The sequence below is a fragment of the Anser anser genome (genome assembly GCF_964211835.1).
Source record: "Anser anser genome assembly, chromosome: 3".
In the NCBI taxonomy this organism is placed as follows: Eukaryota; Metazoa; Chordata; class Aves; order Anseriformes; family Anatidae; genus Anser; species Anser anser.
In genome coordinates, this window is record NC_139722.1 from 44,324,353 (window position 1) to 44,339,742 (window position 15,390).

At 35.5% G+C, this 15,390-nt stretch overlaps 1 long non-coding RNA gene across 1 annotated transcript; it reads right to left on the reverse strand.

The window, feature by feature from the left end:
• Positions 1-677: 677 nt before the first annotated feature.
• Positions 678-15,390, reverse strand: LOC310897645. Its single transcript, XR_014582434.1, has 3 exons — positions 14,673-15,390; positions 14,394-14,561; positions 678-851 (listed from the first exon to the last, which is right to left on the reverse strand). It is a non-coding gene; the product is annotated as an uncharacterized lncRNA (long non-coding RNA).

The following is a 15,390-nucleotide window of genomic DNA, read 5'->3' on the forward strand; positions in this document are numbered from 1 at the left end:
AGCAAAACCAAGAGGGAAAAAAGGAATACCTGTAGCCCAAGGCAGCAAGTTACCATTGACCACACACGTGGGTGGTACTGTCACCGTGAGCTGAGAACTGCCTGTGTGAAGGCTCTTACCCCACAGCTCAGAAAACACAGTTAAAGAGTTCTTTGGGAACTTGATATTAATACCTGATATTTATACTCTTGACCATAATTCTCAGTAAATAACTTATTCGGCACATGTTTGGTTTTGTTTATGTATTCTATTTCCTAAAAGCAATAAAAGGTTAGAACAGTGTGTTTCTGAAGGTAGATTATTTTTTTGATTATAATTTTCAAGAGCTGGTAGTCACCTGGCCTTCGGCTTCATATCCTTTAACACCACCCAAGGCTTTCTATAATTGCCACGACACAATGTTCTGTGATATCTTAACACTCAATTAAATGATATGTTAAAGAAAGACTAAACCATAGTGATCAATACTGCTCAGTGCAGTTTCACTGCCTTGAACTGTGGTGGTATGTCCCTTTTGAGGAAGATGTGTATATGCATATTTTGTTGCAGTGAGTCCTGAGACTTACTGCAATGAATTGCACTGTCAGGTTGCATGGCCTCACATTGAAGCCCACCTGTTGTTAGATTTTTTTCAAAGGAATTTGAGATAAATGGAAAACTGCTACTAAGGATGTTCATTTTGTTCTGCCCTCTGTAAATTTCTTGTGATGTTATTATTGTTCAAATACCCTCCCTGGGCTATAGCTAATGGAGAAATAAAAGGAACTTGCCTTGGCTTTTTGATTGGTCTTCCTGGTTTTCATTCATGGATATCTTTATGATTCTCCTGTATTCATTCTTCAAGGTTGTCTCTGCAGTTATGATACATTATTGAGGCAATTCAAAATAATATATAGACTTTTTAGCATTTCCTCTATACTGATGGCTTCCTTGTCCTTTCTCTTTCTTTCTTTTTTTTTTCCTAATGATGAAACACGGCTAAAAGCAGTTTGTGCTTGCACAGTTTTGTTCATGTTCTCTGATTTACCTCAGTGCCGTTCTTGGTTTAGTGAAGGATAGGATGCAAGGCTGTTTATGAATATTTCTTTCCACACTACACTAAAAGGAACAAATATCAAACCAGAAAAAAAAAAAAAAAAGAGTACAGTACAGAAGAGGTCTGGGTTTCTTTTTTCCTTCCTATTCTTCTAAAACAGAAGGAACCAGCTCAGCTGGGTATCACTCATCACAAGACTCTGGTTTGATTTCCGCAGGTGGCAGAGGTAAAAAGCTTAGCTATGCAGAGCCTGGGGTTTCAAAGGAAGAAATTGGTCAGAAGTTCTTTCACTTCATCAAATTCTGATGAGGAATAAGTAAAATGGTACCAGACTTATTTGGTATCCCACTCGTTCTGTCCCTCTCTTGCAACCTAGAGTATTACCAGATAATAGAAAAACACTGACCAAAGATTACAGGCTGAAAAGCCTCATGTTGAATACCAATATTTTTGCTAGGTATGTTTATGACCTGCAGATCCTACTTTTTTTTACAGGAACTATAGGATGCTTGTCATCTCCATAGATGCCTTCATTGCTTATATATGGAGCTATATGATAATTTTCAAGGCAGTAATAAATGTCTTCTATAGAGCTAGAAACTTGACTTACAAAAAAAAAGACTAAAATAGCATCCTAGATGTAAATATTTCTAATTCCCATGAGGTGCTATCTTACTGTTCTGGAATTCCAACAAATATATTTAGTCTTTTCTGAAAATAACAAATTAGGAGACATGGTTAAGTATAAAAATATAATTGTGAAACATCTATCTCAGAAGCTGAGAAGTATATCACCTATGACCTAGGAAACTAAGGGGAATGAAACTGATTTTCTAATTATCAGCTTTACAAACATCTTAACCAAATATAGGGAAATACACAAGGGATTCTACAATAGATATACTAAATTAATGTACAGGAAAAATACATGAAATATACTATTTTTCCAATAAACTGTACCTCTCAGTAAATGAGGATTAAGTGATATGCATTATGTCTTACTTTTGAAGATTATCTTTGCAATATTATTCCTTTTAATATCCAGCTTTGATTTACATGCTACAAATCAACTGAAAATTTTGGGGAAAATGAAGCATGATTATTGTTATCTAATGTTCAGACTGACAAAACATTTTCTGTCTTAACTAGAGATAATGAAACAGAAGACTAAGACAAACTAGAGGGAAGTGATTGTGGATGTTTTTAGAAATATCTCCTTATTAAACGTAAATCTTTCTGATAGTTGATTCTCTTATAAAATGAGGATATGGACAATTGCTTAAAACTGTGTAGCAGTTGTTGTTTAGTAGTGTGAAAGGCTCAAATCTACTTTATTATTCACCTCTCTGTGATTAGACCCAGGCTTCTGAGGTGAAAGTGCAACAACTTAGAGTGACATCTAGCACCTTTACAATGAAAACTGGGAACTTTCCCCTGCTATCACTATGTATCAGCTCCTGGAAAACCTTCAGAGCTGTGTGTAACTCAACAGACCCCAGTATTATACGTTGGAATAGGTAGTCCATTAGCCATGTGTTAGAATAGAGAGAGTCTCTTAAGCCTGTAGTTCCTTGTTGACCTTCAAAAGCTTTGTAGAAGAATGTGAAAGGCAGAGAGAGGTCTGAACATTGTATTTACTGTAGATTGTTTCACTGCCTTATGCTATCTTTCCCAGTAAAAAATTTGCTCTTGCTGTTGTCTAGCCAACAAGATTTTAACTAATATTTTAACATGTATTTTTGCTTAAAACACAAATCATATTTTACAAAATGCAAACTTAAAAGTCTAATGATTTTTTTATGTGTATATATATGTACATATATATATATACACGCACACTTCTTTTTTTTCAGAATATTCTTGTATTTTTCCAACATGTTTTCTGCACTCTGGAAGGGTCTTTTGTACTCCAGATGCTTACTTTGTAGTCAAAGGAAACAGTATTCTGTTTCTTAACACAATATTTCTACACTGTCTGCATTTCAGTGCAATGCTTTGGTTTTTTAACAGCATCAAGAACACTGAAATATACCTTTAGAAGCTGAAAATAGAAATGTGGTTGTACCAAGATTTAGCAAATATTTTAAAATTGGTAATGCACCTGAACAATAGCAGCACATTTTCTTATAGATATCAGCTATCAAATACTTTGTCCTTAAGGAAAGAGAAAAAAGAACCATCTCAAAGGCTCCCTGTATACAAGCATTCAACCATTCATTTTCTGCTTTCACCCCATACTGTAAATCTGGATTTATCTCCTAAAAGATGTCAGAATTAATGATACTTGAATCTGATGGATATCTCAACTAGAGAACAATTGGTTTCTTTTCTCACCTGTATGTCACCTGTTGTATCTTTTTGTAACTTCTTTCCTCATAAAATATTGAAATGACATATGTTAGGACAGACTGTCTTAATGTTTTGTTTTGTTTTTTACATTTTGGGACATCCTGAAATACTATCCAGCTTTACTATCATATTATATTCTTAACTTATGCATGAAATGGCAATTAGCATAACTGGGAGCTGCATATTAAGTACAGGAGTGAAAAAACATTACAATTATTACAAGGATACCAGCTTTCTAAATTACTTGAACACTAGCAGATATGAGGTAAAATGTTAAACTACAGAGAAAACTTTTGTTCATTATGGTGTAAATTTCCCCTATTTGTTTAGCAAGTCAGTCTTTTAAGTTTTATTTATTTGCTTCTTGGATATCATACGCATTTTCAGTGGTCATAACTCCAAAAGCTGGAAAGCTTGCCACTCTTTTTATTATTATTATTATTATTTTTCCTTCCAAATCAAAGGAGAAATGTTTAATTTTTTTTAGGAATAGTATTTAAATTCCTCTAAGAAAGCTCTATTTGGCTCACTTAAGATCTGTCACAAGTAGCACAATAATGTGTAAAAGGCTAAACATGTCAATGGAACCACTCTGCCATTGTTTAAGAAAGGATGTGCTTTAGGCATGCACCAAGATATAACTACATGTGTGAATAAATGGAAAAGAATTCATAGAAATTCAGGTCAACGTTATCAAAGTGCCAGGTGAAAAGTTCAGCTCAAAGTTAGTATCCATACCACTGTGCAACTGCAATGATTGACCTAAAGCTACGTATTGTTCTGCACTACAGTGATGCAGACTGTTGCAGACAGGGTTCTCAGATAAAGTAAAAGTTCTGAGAAAAAGAAAAGAAGGAAAAGCTCACTCCTGCCTGTCACCAAGAGCAGTGTCATCATCAGTTTTTTCATCAGGGAACTAGGGAATCTCCTCACGATAACACGTATTGCATTAAGATCTGCACTCTGTAGTTACTCCACACCAAGACTTTGCTACAGCTTTAAACATTGGAATTGGGCATAAAAGTGTTGACTTTTATAACTCTTGTTATAGAGATTCTATGTAGTATCCTAAGATGTAATAGACGGTAGCATGCTTTTGCTCCTTTCTGCAAACTGTACAAGATGGAGGTCATACAGAGGTAAGTCGTAATAAAGAAAGCGATCTAAAATGCAAAACAGTGGTCTAAGTGAGATTTTAAAAAGGTATGGTTCCTGCTCTGCATATATTCTATGCCACTCTGATCAAATATATTTGTGTTCACTTCATCAAACCAAAGAATAGATATCAAGAAATTTATTCTTTTTGAAAGAACAAGGAAATCAAAAAACTGGGAGACATTTGGGATACTCTCCTAGCCAGTGGGAAGGCTAAGCAAAATACAGGCTGAGTCTGACAGATCCTGCAATTCAGATTTTTTTTCCTCTGCTGTTGTTGATTCGTTGTTATGAAAATGAATAACCAGGTAACAAGTTGTTCTGTGGTATGTATCGTTCAAACTTATTTGTTCCCTCTTCACTCTGGCATCCTGAGTGGAAGATAACATCTACTAAGCAGGTGCTGTAGGAACTCCTTTGCTAAACACAACCTACCAGAGCTAGTAATGTATAACAATTAGCAATATTTTCACAGACACATATTTAAGCAGTTTGCATGGGAGTATGTAAATAGGTAAATTTTTCTCTCTTGCCCTTAATCTTACAGATTAAAGATACAGAAACACACTGCTAAAAGAAGACTGGATGGTCATTCTATGAGGTATATTCAGCACAGGTAAATTGCAAAGTGTTGGCGTCAGAACCTGGAGTTTTCACCTGCTCAAACTTTATTCAGTAGAAAATGTAACAGAGAAAATCTACACTGTAACAAGCTGATGACAGAGACTTTGCCAGATGTATAAATGTGTAAACCAGAAGCTGTTAGCATCTAAAAATTGTTCTAAACTTATCCAGAACAGCAACTATGGTCACGAGCAACAGAAGACAGACTCATATGTGATTAATATCCCAACATCCCATAAGGCTAAGAAGCAATTCAACCATATTTTTAGTAAGATCTTATGAAACAGATAGCAAATCTGGATTGCCTCTGCCTTAGGGTGTAACACAACCAGAAATAATGCCAACATGTTACAGAATTGTATGTGTTTATGAAGGTATTACAGGTCTACATAAAGGCACCAGGCACTACAGATGCTAACTAAACTGCTTTTAAATGTGTTATTAGGATGTTTCAAAGCATCTGGAAGTCTATGTTATGCCTATATTGATTATTAATTCTTCAGTTTGTTTGAGGAGGAAAAGGAAAGGAGGATGTGAGGAAGTGAACCTGTAAGACACTGTTCTAGAGGCAATTAGTGCAGGTTATTTCCCTTTGCAGAAGCTGGTATTTCACACAATATTGATCAACTGGAACAAGATAAAGCAGAATTGATGACTGAGTAACATGCATGCAGTTAATTTACATAAAAATACATAGTCACATTCTACAGACTAGGTAGGACCCAAAAGCAGCCATGGAGCTTCAACAGAAACTTGAATCTCCATTCAGCTGTAGTTCCCCACTTTCATAACTCTTAAGTCTATGATAGTTTACAGCATGGTTTATAGCTGCATTTTCAATGCAGCGCAACCCACACCAATTTTTGATTTGTATGACTGAAGTGTATATAACTATAAGCATGCATGTTAAATGTTAGGTCATAATTCTCTCCCCCAGTTGCTTTATTTGTATCATCAATGAATAGTACTTCCTTACATAGTTCACAACCATTTCATAAACTTTACCAAAATGCTGACAAACTGACAAAAAGATGGAAATCACCACAAATTTTAACCCTGAATCAATTGTAAGTGCAGAATATGTAAAATTTGTAACAAATTCTATATAAATATTTCTGAAAATAATACACATGTACAACTATACACAAAAATAACTGCTCTGTCTAATAACAGGCTTATTTCTTTAAATTCTCTGCTCACTGGTGATTCACCTAGCATATTTGCAAAACAACCCCACAGTGTGTTCTAAAAATCAATGACTATAATAATTAGTGCAGGAAAAAGTCTAACTTTTAATTATGGGGGAAATAATTATAATAAAATCTGAATATTTTTCTACTTCTCAGATTTTTGTTAAACCAACAGTGGTGAAACATTAAAAACAAATAAATAAATAAAAAGAATACTTATTCTGTATAGCAGTATAATTTTATCGACTACCAAAGAGCTACTCCTGATTTATACCACAGAGATGAAAATTAGACCCAGTTCCTCTACAATATTCTTCCTTACATATCCTGTATGGATGAAAATCTAATAAGTAAGATTATGGGGATTTATTCATGAACATTTGCCAGCATTTTCGTATTTATTGGCCTAGCAGATATCATTTGAATTTGGTGTCTTTTTACTAAAGAGTCAAATAAGTTATTTGCTGTATGAATAAGTATTTGATAGCAGATCAGACAAAGATAAGGCATGAGGTATGAGTTTGCAGGTGCAATAAAATGACTAAAAGGCCAATTTATCCCTTGTGCAACATCACTGAAGTGAATGAATTTTATCTTTATTTTGAAAATCCAATTTCACACCTAAATACATTATATATATCAGATTTTTGTTGTTGTTGTTGTTTAGTACTAACTCTTGTAAGAATACCCTGTAAAATGAGACCAATTAAATATTTCTAACTTTTATACATGCAATGCACACTCTGTTTTTTGTTGTTGTTTATTTGTTTTCTAAATGTGTCATCACAATTCATGTCAAGAAAATTCCAATGCACTTGCATAGTGCAATAGTGCATACAACTAATGATCATTAGTCCAATTAGTGAACATTAGGAGTTTAGATGAGATATGACAGTTGAGCTAGATAGAATTCAGAGAAATCAAAAAGATGCACCAAGGCGAGGAACTAGGGAGAAAATGTAGTTCTGAAAATGGCAAAATCATGGATCATCAAAAGAAAATGGGAGAAAAATGAACTGAGCCAAAGACTAGAGGAAGAACTCTGACCAAAGACCAGTGAGCTATTCCATACTATAAAACCACAACTGGGATAAGGTAGACTGGGGGGGGGGGGAAGGTTGTTGCAGAAAGAGTTAAATTATAAGTAGATAAGATTTAAGCAAGATTTAAGCAACAAGTAGTACAAGTAAGTAGAAGGAGCACGTTAGTGATAAAGCTACAAAGGTACACGGATGAGCCAAAAGCTAGTAAGGAAATGGGTACAGAAATAAAGTGGTCAGTCTTTCTGTCTTCTATACCTGGGCCTCAAGTCAGAGAAGAAGCTATGACCAGCTGCAGGTCAGCATTTCTATTTCCAGACTCTCAGACTCAGAACCTCCTACTGAGAAAGTCTTCATCTTTTTTCTTGATTAAATATTGCATAAGTTTCACCATTCTATTCAGTTGTCCAAATCCAGGCAAGTGTCTGGGTTCCCATCTACTGTCAGCAGAGAGAAAAAGGAACCTCCAGGGGTGATAGATTCTAAAATATGATTTATCAGAACATTTTTGAAAATTCATGGTGATCATATTGATAAAATGAAACTAACAAATATCTCCTGATTTCTTTAAAGACCTCTTGTAACATTGTGAGGCATGACTTCCAATGACAAAATCAGTATTGACTTCTTCAATTTTACCCACACTAAGTCTCCTCTTTAGTATGACTTCAAGGAATTTATTATCTAGGAGTCAGCCTGTATTCTCAAGTGTTCCCTGAGACTTTTCACATTTGCAACCTCTCTCCCCAGAAGAAAATGTAATCAACAGTTTGAACAACACAAGTTGTTCTAACCTCTAAGTTCATCATTTAGCAGTTTCCCATTTACAGCTTACATCTAAGTTAGTCACTTAGGAATTTCCCATTTGTGCTCATTTAAAAAAATGTAGTGAATAGCTTTACTCCAAAATGCATTAAGCTCAGAATTTCATTTCCTGATGTGGAACCCTTATGTTATTAACCACATTGCATTTCCTTGGTGGCCCTATGGGTGATGTTGTTCTTATTGAAAACTGAAATATTTGTTTAGTTTTGGGGCCCTACACAGATAACTTTTAGTCCTGACTACATACCAATTAATTAATAATGCTGTGTCTTTACCTGTTACATTTTTACATGAATGCATATGAAATATCTGGCTTAATTTCCTAGTTTAGCAACAATGCAAAGAATTTTGAAGAGTTTTCTTTTATCCCTGTACTTACTGACTACTCTGGCTTTTTCCAATGAGTTTCTTCGGCTTTCTTTGGGCTGATTATAGCTTCTCAGTATCCTTGTCTATGTGATTGCTTCTACAACATGGTTTTGCATATTAAAATGCAGGATTTATTTTTGTTTGGAGCAGACAAACTTGTCCTCACCCTATTTAAAGTTTGATGATATTTGCATAACTGGACAGGTTACTTGTGACTTAAATTTCTTCATCCCATTTACAGGAGCTGGTGGGAATGTCTGCAGGAAAATTATCTTTTACCTGGGAATACAGCCATCTGCAAATACTCTGGAGTTCCCTTCAGGCAGATCTAATTGTTTGAAATCCAAACACACCCAAAAAAAAAATAAATGCTGATGTTATCTTGAAAACAGAAAACAGAGAGTCAGAGATTATGAAAAACATGTATAATTAGCAGGGAAATTAACTTAATGCTGAGAGGCAACAGGTGCCTAATTGAGCATCCATGCAATCTCCTCATTTTTATATCTTTTGGGGTTTTTTCCTTGTTAACTGACAGATGAGAGCTAATTATGATACTGATGAAAATGAATCAGTTAAAAATCCTGAGGAAATCCCATGAATAAGCAAGAAATAGCCAAAAGACTGGCAAGCCTGCACTTAGAAACAATCAGAGAAAGCTCTGTCAATAATGAACAAAAAAGAAAAGGAGAGAAAGGCACTATCTGGTTTTACCCTTCCCATAGAAAGGTCAGGCTCTTCTCTTGCTCTGGAAATGTCCAACAGTCACACATCAGGGCTGGGAGACCCTATAGTGAGGGTCCTGGGGAATGCATTTTCAGGTAAGCAGCTTTCCAAAGTAAGGCATTATTTTTTCATCATACCCAAACTTTTAGAGCCACGTTCATACTCAGAAGATAAACTAGATGTCTGTAGAGGCAGCTCCTCTAGTCCCATAGCAGTGTTAGGGAGAGTGCTTTCTCAAATGTTTCTTTTTTTCCCCTATTTCATACTCCTTGCCTCCCTAGCCCTTGAAAAATACAAGTGCTTTGGGGAGGTGAAGGCTTCTTGATTTCAGCAAATATACAGCAATGTTTCTAATAAGGAGGTAAGCAGTTTTAGACTTCAATCAACGTAGGTTTTTTTCCAGACGGTCAAAACAAGTATAGCTGTTGCATTTCTTCTACACCCCAGGTTTTGCATTCTTAACAAAATACCTTCATTTGCAATGTAATAATTTCAGAGTTGTTAAATCTTTACATTATCCCAATAACATGTCAATTAAGGGAGGCATTTTATACAGATTACAAAGATTTGTCTGAGGTGGCCACAGCTTTGTTAAAGCTGTTTTGTGGACATCTTCATAATTAATGGAAAAATCATTAGGAATTCAGTCTTTATTAACCCCTGTAGCTGCAGGGGCCCATTTCATCTTAATTGCATTCATTTGGCACTGGCAGTATTATACAGCATAATCACTAATAAATGATCTTTTAATTTGTACCAATCAAGAGAGCTTGCTTTTATGCCAATATTCCTGTTTCTTTGATGTTGACCTGTCTTGATTTTTGATCATTTGAACTTAAGATGATTTACTGGAAAATCAATATCAATACCAAATCTGCCGTATGCATACATCTGTGGTTAAGCTCAATTTGACTGTATTTTGATTGAAATAAGTAGTGCTTGATTATCCATTCAGATTTTATGAAATAATCAGGTTGGGAAATCTGGAACTGTATTCTTATTCAAAGGCAAATAATTAGAAACTGTAGGAAAACTGCAGAGCTGGGACAGTGTTAGAAGTAACACTTCAGATCCCACTAATTAACCAACTTTGTCTGTAATCTCCTAAAGACCTCCACCGATAGAGTAATATGCTATTACCCATTTAGCAGGGCCAATGGGGGCTTTGCCTACACTTGTTAATAAGAAAATCTGAGACAGTTTCTCTCATTATACTGCCTGTCAGCATTGTCTCTGTAGTATAAAATAGCCATCATTGTTCTGTTGGTCAGTTAACCAGAAACCAGACTACAGTAAACAAAAAATAATAATAAAAAAAAATACTTTACAGTTAATTGAAAATGACTGAAACATTCCCTTATCAACCAGCTACTTTGTGTTGTTTGAAGAAAATATAAATATTGGCGAGGGAGGGCAAACACAGAGTTCAGACTTTTTAATTAATACCCCCTGCTTGAACTAGGATGAGTGACTTAGCTAAACACACACACACAAAAGTCCTTAGAGCTATTACTTCAACCTCTTGGTTATGAATTAAAAGGAAAAAAGAATAAAACAGATATCTTTCCTAATATTATAGCACTTACTCCCTAAGTACTGAATTAATTTATTGAGCATTTACAAGTAAATCTGTTAATTACTATGAGCAATACTGGCCTTGTCTAAACTATTACTGTGCTGTTACACTGCTCCACTACTGGTTACGAAATAAGAACTTAGCTTATTCTGAGGTGGGAGGGAGCAAGCTGGACCACTGCAGCTGCATAACAGTAGGCCCTGTGGGTGTTATCATATTCTTGTGTCACTGCCTGTCCTCACTCAACCCTCACTGTTTTGCCTGTAGATACTGGATGACTGACCCTTTTCCTTGAGTCTTTGGTGATTTCAGGCAGTCTCCAGTTCCAAAAGATAGAGATGAGTGTGTGCACATGTGCAAGTTAGATGACATTTCATTTTACGTCACTCCAATTTTCCATGCAAATGTTATCAGTCCACAAAATGGATAAGCAGTATTAAATAATTGATCTCCAGTTGTTGAGATATGGTTGTGCAGGAAGCAAATAAAACAGCTTGAGCACTGCCATGCAGTGACATTACATGGGGGAATCTATGGTTTTGGGGGACACAGAGGGACACGGGAAATTCTGTAATCAGAAACTACAAGCATGAAATTGCTTCCATTAAGCTTGACTTCCTGATTATTGTATATCATTATGAAAAGGAACACTGAAGGCTATTTTGGTGCCATAAATAAACATTACCATACCTAAACACATTTAAGATTAATAATGACTGCCCTTGATGTGGAATGCCTGCTTAGTTACTGTGGGATATTTTTTTTCAGGATTTCTGTAATGCCATCTGTCCTAAAAGATGGATCAGTATTCTAAGCTATAAGATAATTATGACTTCTTTGGGAATCTTGATAGATGGATATTTACAATAGCAGCCTACACTTCTTAGAACTTGTTTCCGGAAAATTCAGCTGCTGAATGGGTTACCTGAGACCCCATAAAGCAAGCTTTATGCACAGGTTCCAAAAAAAATTGCTTGCTTTATCCCTGTACAGGAAGGATGACAATATCTGGTCCAATAATTCAATATTAACATTCCAAGATAGTGATAGAAACACATCAAACTTGTGAAAATAAATAACAGGGAGGAGGCAAAATCCCCTAAAATAATACATACCATAACTCATGATCACTAACATCTGTTTGGGCAGTTCTTCACAGATTCCTTTCCCTTCAAAATTTTCTGCTTTTTCTGTTGTGAACCCCCTAATTTCCCCTTTAAGGTGGAGTGGTTTTGCTTCTTTTTTGTCTTTTTTTTTTTTTTGTCAAAGGTATTGCCATACCTTTTCAAAATTAGAGCAATATTGCCTCTATTCCAGTCCATCACTAAGCAATGTTTACCCAGCTGCTTGTATTTATCTTGTTTCTGGGCTCTGAAGAGCTGATTTCTCCAGTTGTTCTCTAATGTACTGATTTACTTTGAATTTTTTTTAATCTAAAAGTTAAAACTTATAACACTTCTGTCTTTGAATGTTCACCACTGTGGAAATCCCAGACCCTTGCTAGTATTGCAGTACATATTACTTAATAACATCACTAATATTTTAATACATATTACTTAATAAAATAAATACAAAAACTTTCCTTCCTTGCTGACAAAGTCTTTTGGGCAAACAGTAACAGATAAATAAGTAGTGTGTATCATATTTGCATATTTTATACTTTTATATATAATCTTGTATCAAGGACTGCACAAGCACACATTTTCCTTGGTTATTATGACATTTATTACCATGTGTTATGTGATTGGACATAGTTTATACTTCGAACCTGAATTAGGCTATTAATGGGTTTCTCAGAGGTTTTGTTTTGTTTTCAGCAATGAATATATACGTATACAAAACTCCCTTGAAATCTTAGCTTTTCTCATCAATGAGAATCAATCCCAGCCTGTAATACCTCCTTTTAAAAAAAAAAATAACTAAATAAAATAAAATAAATGTATTTACTCTTATAGTAGCTCAAAAGAAAAACAAAAACAAACAAACAAAAAAACTTCTGTCCTAAAGAATTATTGTATAGTTCTACATGTAATTCTCATAGATTTGGTCCTACAAATTATAAATTCCTTCTTGAGAAAGGCTTAATAAAAGTTCAAAGTTGATTTTGAACAACTAAATGAAAAAAATATCTTCTATGCCACTTTGCATAAAGGTTGCTTGTAATTTTCAGGATGAGCATAGGACTTCACAGGACTAAACATTAACAATTGCCTTGATAAGAGCAAGACTGCTGAACTCTAGGACTATTTTTAAGTTAGATATAATTTTAGTAAGACAGAAAGTTAATGGGAAAAGCATTTTGTTCACCAGTCTATGCCTTTATTACTTGACAGCAGTTTACCTAGGACATCCACTGCACATCCTGTCAGAATGACACCAATCTTTTTGCCTCAAATCCTCAGTAGCCAGGCTAATTTTTGCATGTTTATTATTCTCATCATGGATGAGCACTTATGCCTGTTCTGAATTTGTTCTCCTTTAATTTCCATTTATGTTCCTCTTGTCCTATCTTCTTGTGCCCCTTTGAAAATAGCAGATCATGTTGACATTATCTGTTCCATTTAAAATTTTAAATACTTCAATTAAATCTTCTCTTAAGTGATTTTTCTTTCTAGACTTCATAGATTTAGATGTTCAGCTTGTCCTCAGAACTTATACTTTCAACCTTGCCACCTTTTCAAGAACAGCAATATTATCTATAATACATAGCAAAGGTAACATTGTGCAGCTTGAATGTTGTCTCTGACTTTCTTAAGTGTATATTCTGCTGCCCTGGCTAACTCTCCTAGATAACATGTCTTTGGAATCACTTCTTAAAGGTTCTTGTCAAAGTCACCTGCTTTAGTTATATTCAATTCACCTTTAAATTTGCTTTATATTTCTGACACCAGAGCTTAGCATTTTTTTTAACAATGTTAGTTCTTATAATCATGTAAATACCCATTTAGTGGATGGAGCGATTTTTTTTTAATTTAACTTTAATGTTATTCATTACTATTTATCCCTGATATTTTGAATTGCCTTTCTTGATGTGCTTTATTTTTATAGAAACCTACCAATTTTTAATTTGTGGCTCTTAGACTGGTAGTTACACACCTTCACATTTTTCCCATCCTATTTCCAATTCAGATACAAGTCCCACAGCAAAGTACTGCTACAGGCACATTTTCCGCTTTTATAGCAAATAGTTTATGCACAACGTCATTTGTAAAAATACCATAATAAATTAGAGGACTTATTACTGAGTGCTATTTCCATTTCAATATCCAAGCAGCAGAGAACTGCTTAATTTCCGTAGTGTAGGAAAGAATCAGAAAGAGCATGGAAATTATCCAAGGACAGAAACTTGGCTGTGAAGAAAATACCAAATAGCAGGTAACACAAGTGAGGTCTTTTTTTAGTGCATGTGCTGTAATCATGAGCATATTCCTCAGATGCTTGTATGTTGGTGCTTTTCTTTTTTTTTTCCTGGCACCCCACTAAAAAATAAATAAAAATCTTACCTAAATCATGTCCTTGAAGACCCTGTAAAGATTTGAATGTGAGATATTCACCGTCTGCAGTTTCTGTAGTGTTGGCTTGTAACTTCCTACTACACTGATACAAGCAAATTACCAGCATGTTGGAGATGCACAGCTCTCAGAGAAGCGCTTTCTGGCAGGGTCTTGTACCTTAGAAATAGTTAATGGAAAGGAATTTGGGGGATAGAAAAATGAGGAAGGAAGACAATGAGCCAGAATATGGGTATTTTGCATTGGGTTGGGCCTAGACCTTATCTGTACCTTTAGCAAATGACTGTGATGAGTTGGGGCGTAGCAAATCATAGAAGCTTTACCACTGACTCCAGTGAAGGGAGGATCTGATTTAGTTGCAGCCTGCTCCTCATTTTCTCATCTGTCAAACAGGGTAATTATCCTTACTTAACTCTCTGATGTGCTACAAAAAGCACAATGAATTTCTCCAACAGGAATCATTATGAAGCACAGCACCTTGGAGAGATACCTGAGCTGGCTCCAAGTGAAGCAGCTCCAGAGCTAGCAGTACAGCAGCCTCATCAGCTGACACACGTGGTTCATTAGCACAGATGGAACACCTTCCTAATGACTTTGATTGTTTCCAGGACCTCAGCTGTTTTCTTTGCTACATAGACATACCAGCTTGCTAAGACCTAGCATGAATTGTTGCAGAGATTTGTACTGCACAGTGTAAGCACATGTGGCCAATTCTCAGGTGTTGCCATGGCCTGGGTGCAGCAGAGTCTGGGATGAGGTAGAAAAGCTCAGGGACCTTCACTCACCTGTGGAGAACCTCCAACACGCTTCCCAGTTAAGAGAAATTCTGAGTGTCAATAACAGGTTTCTGTCTGACGTGGACTAGTTGATAACTAAGTCTGGTGGCCTTCCTATACACAGCATCCTGCTCACTCCATAAAATGAGGAAAGCAAAGCACAGGGTCAGCCAGGCAACTCCATCACTGCAATTTCTTTGCAGAAAATCAAA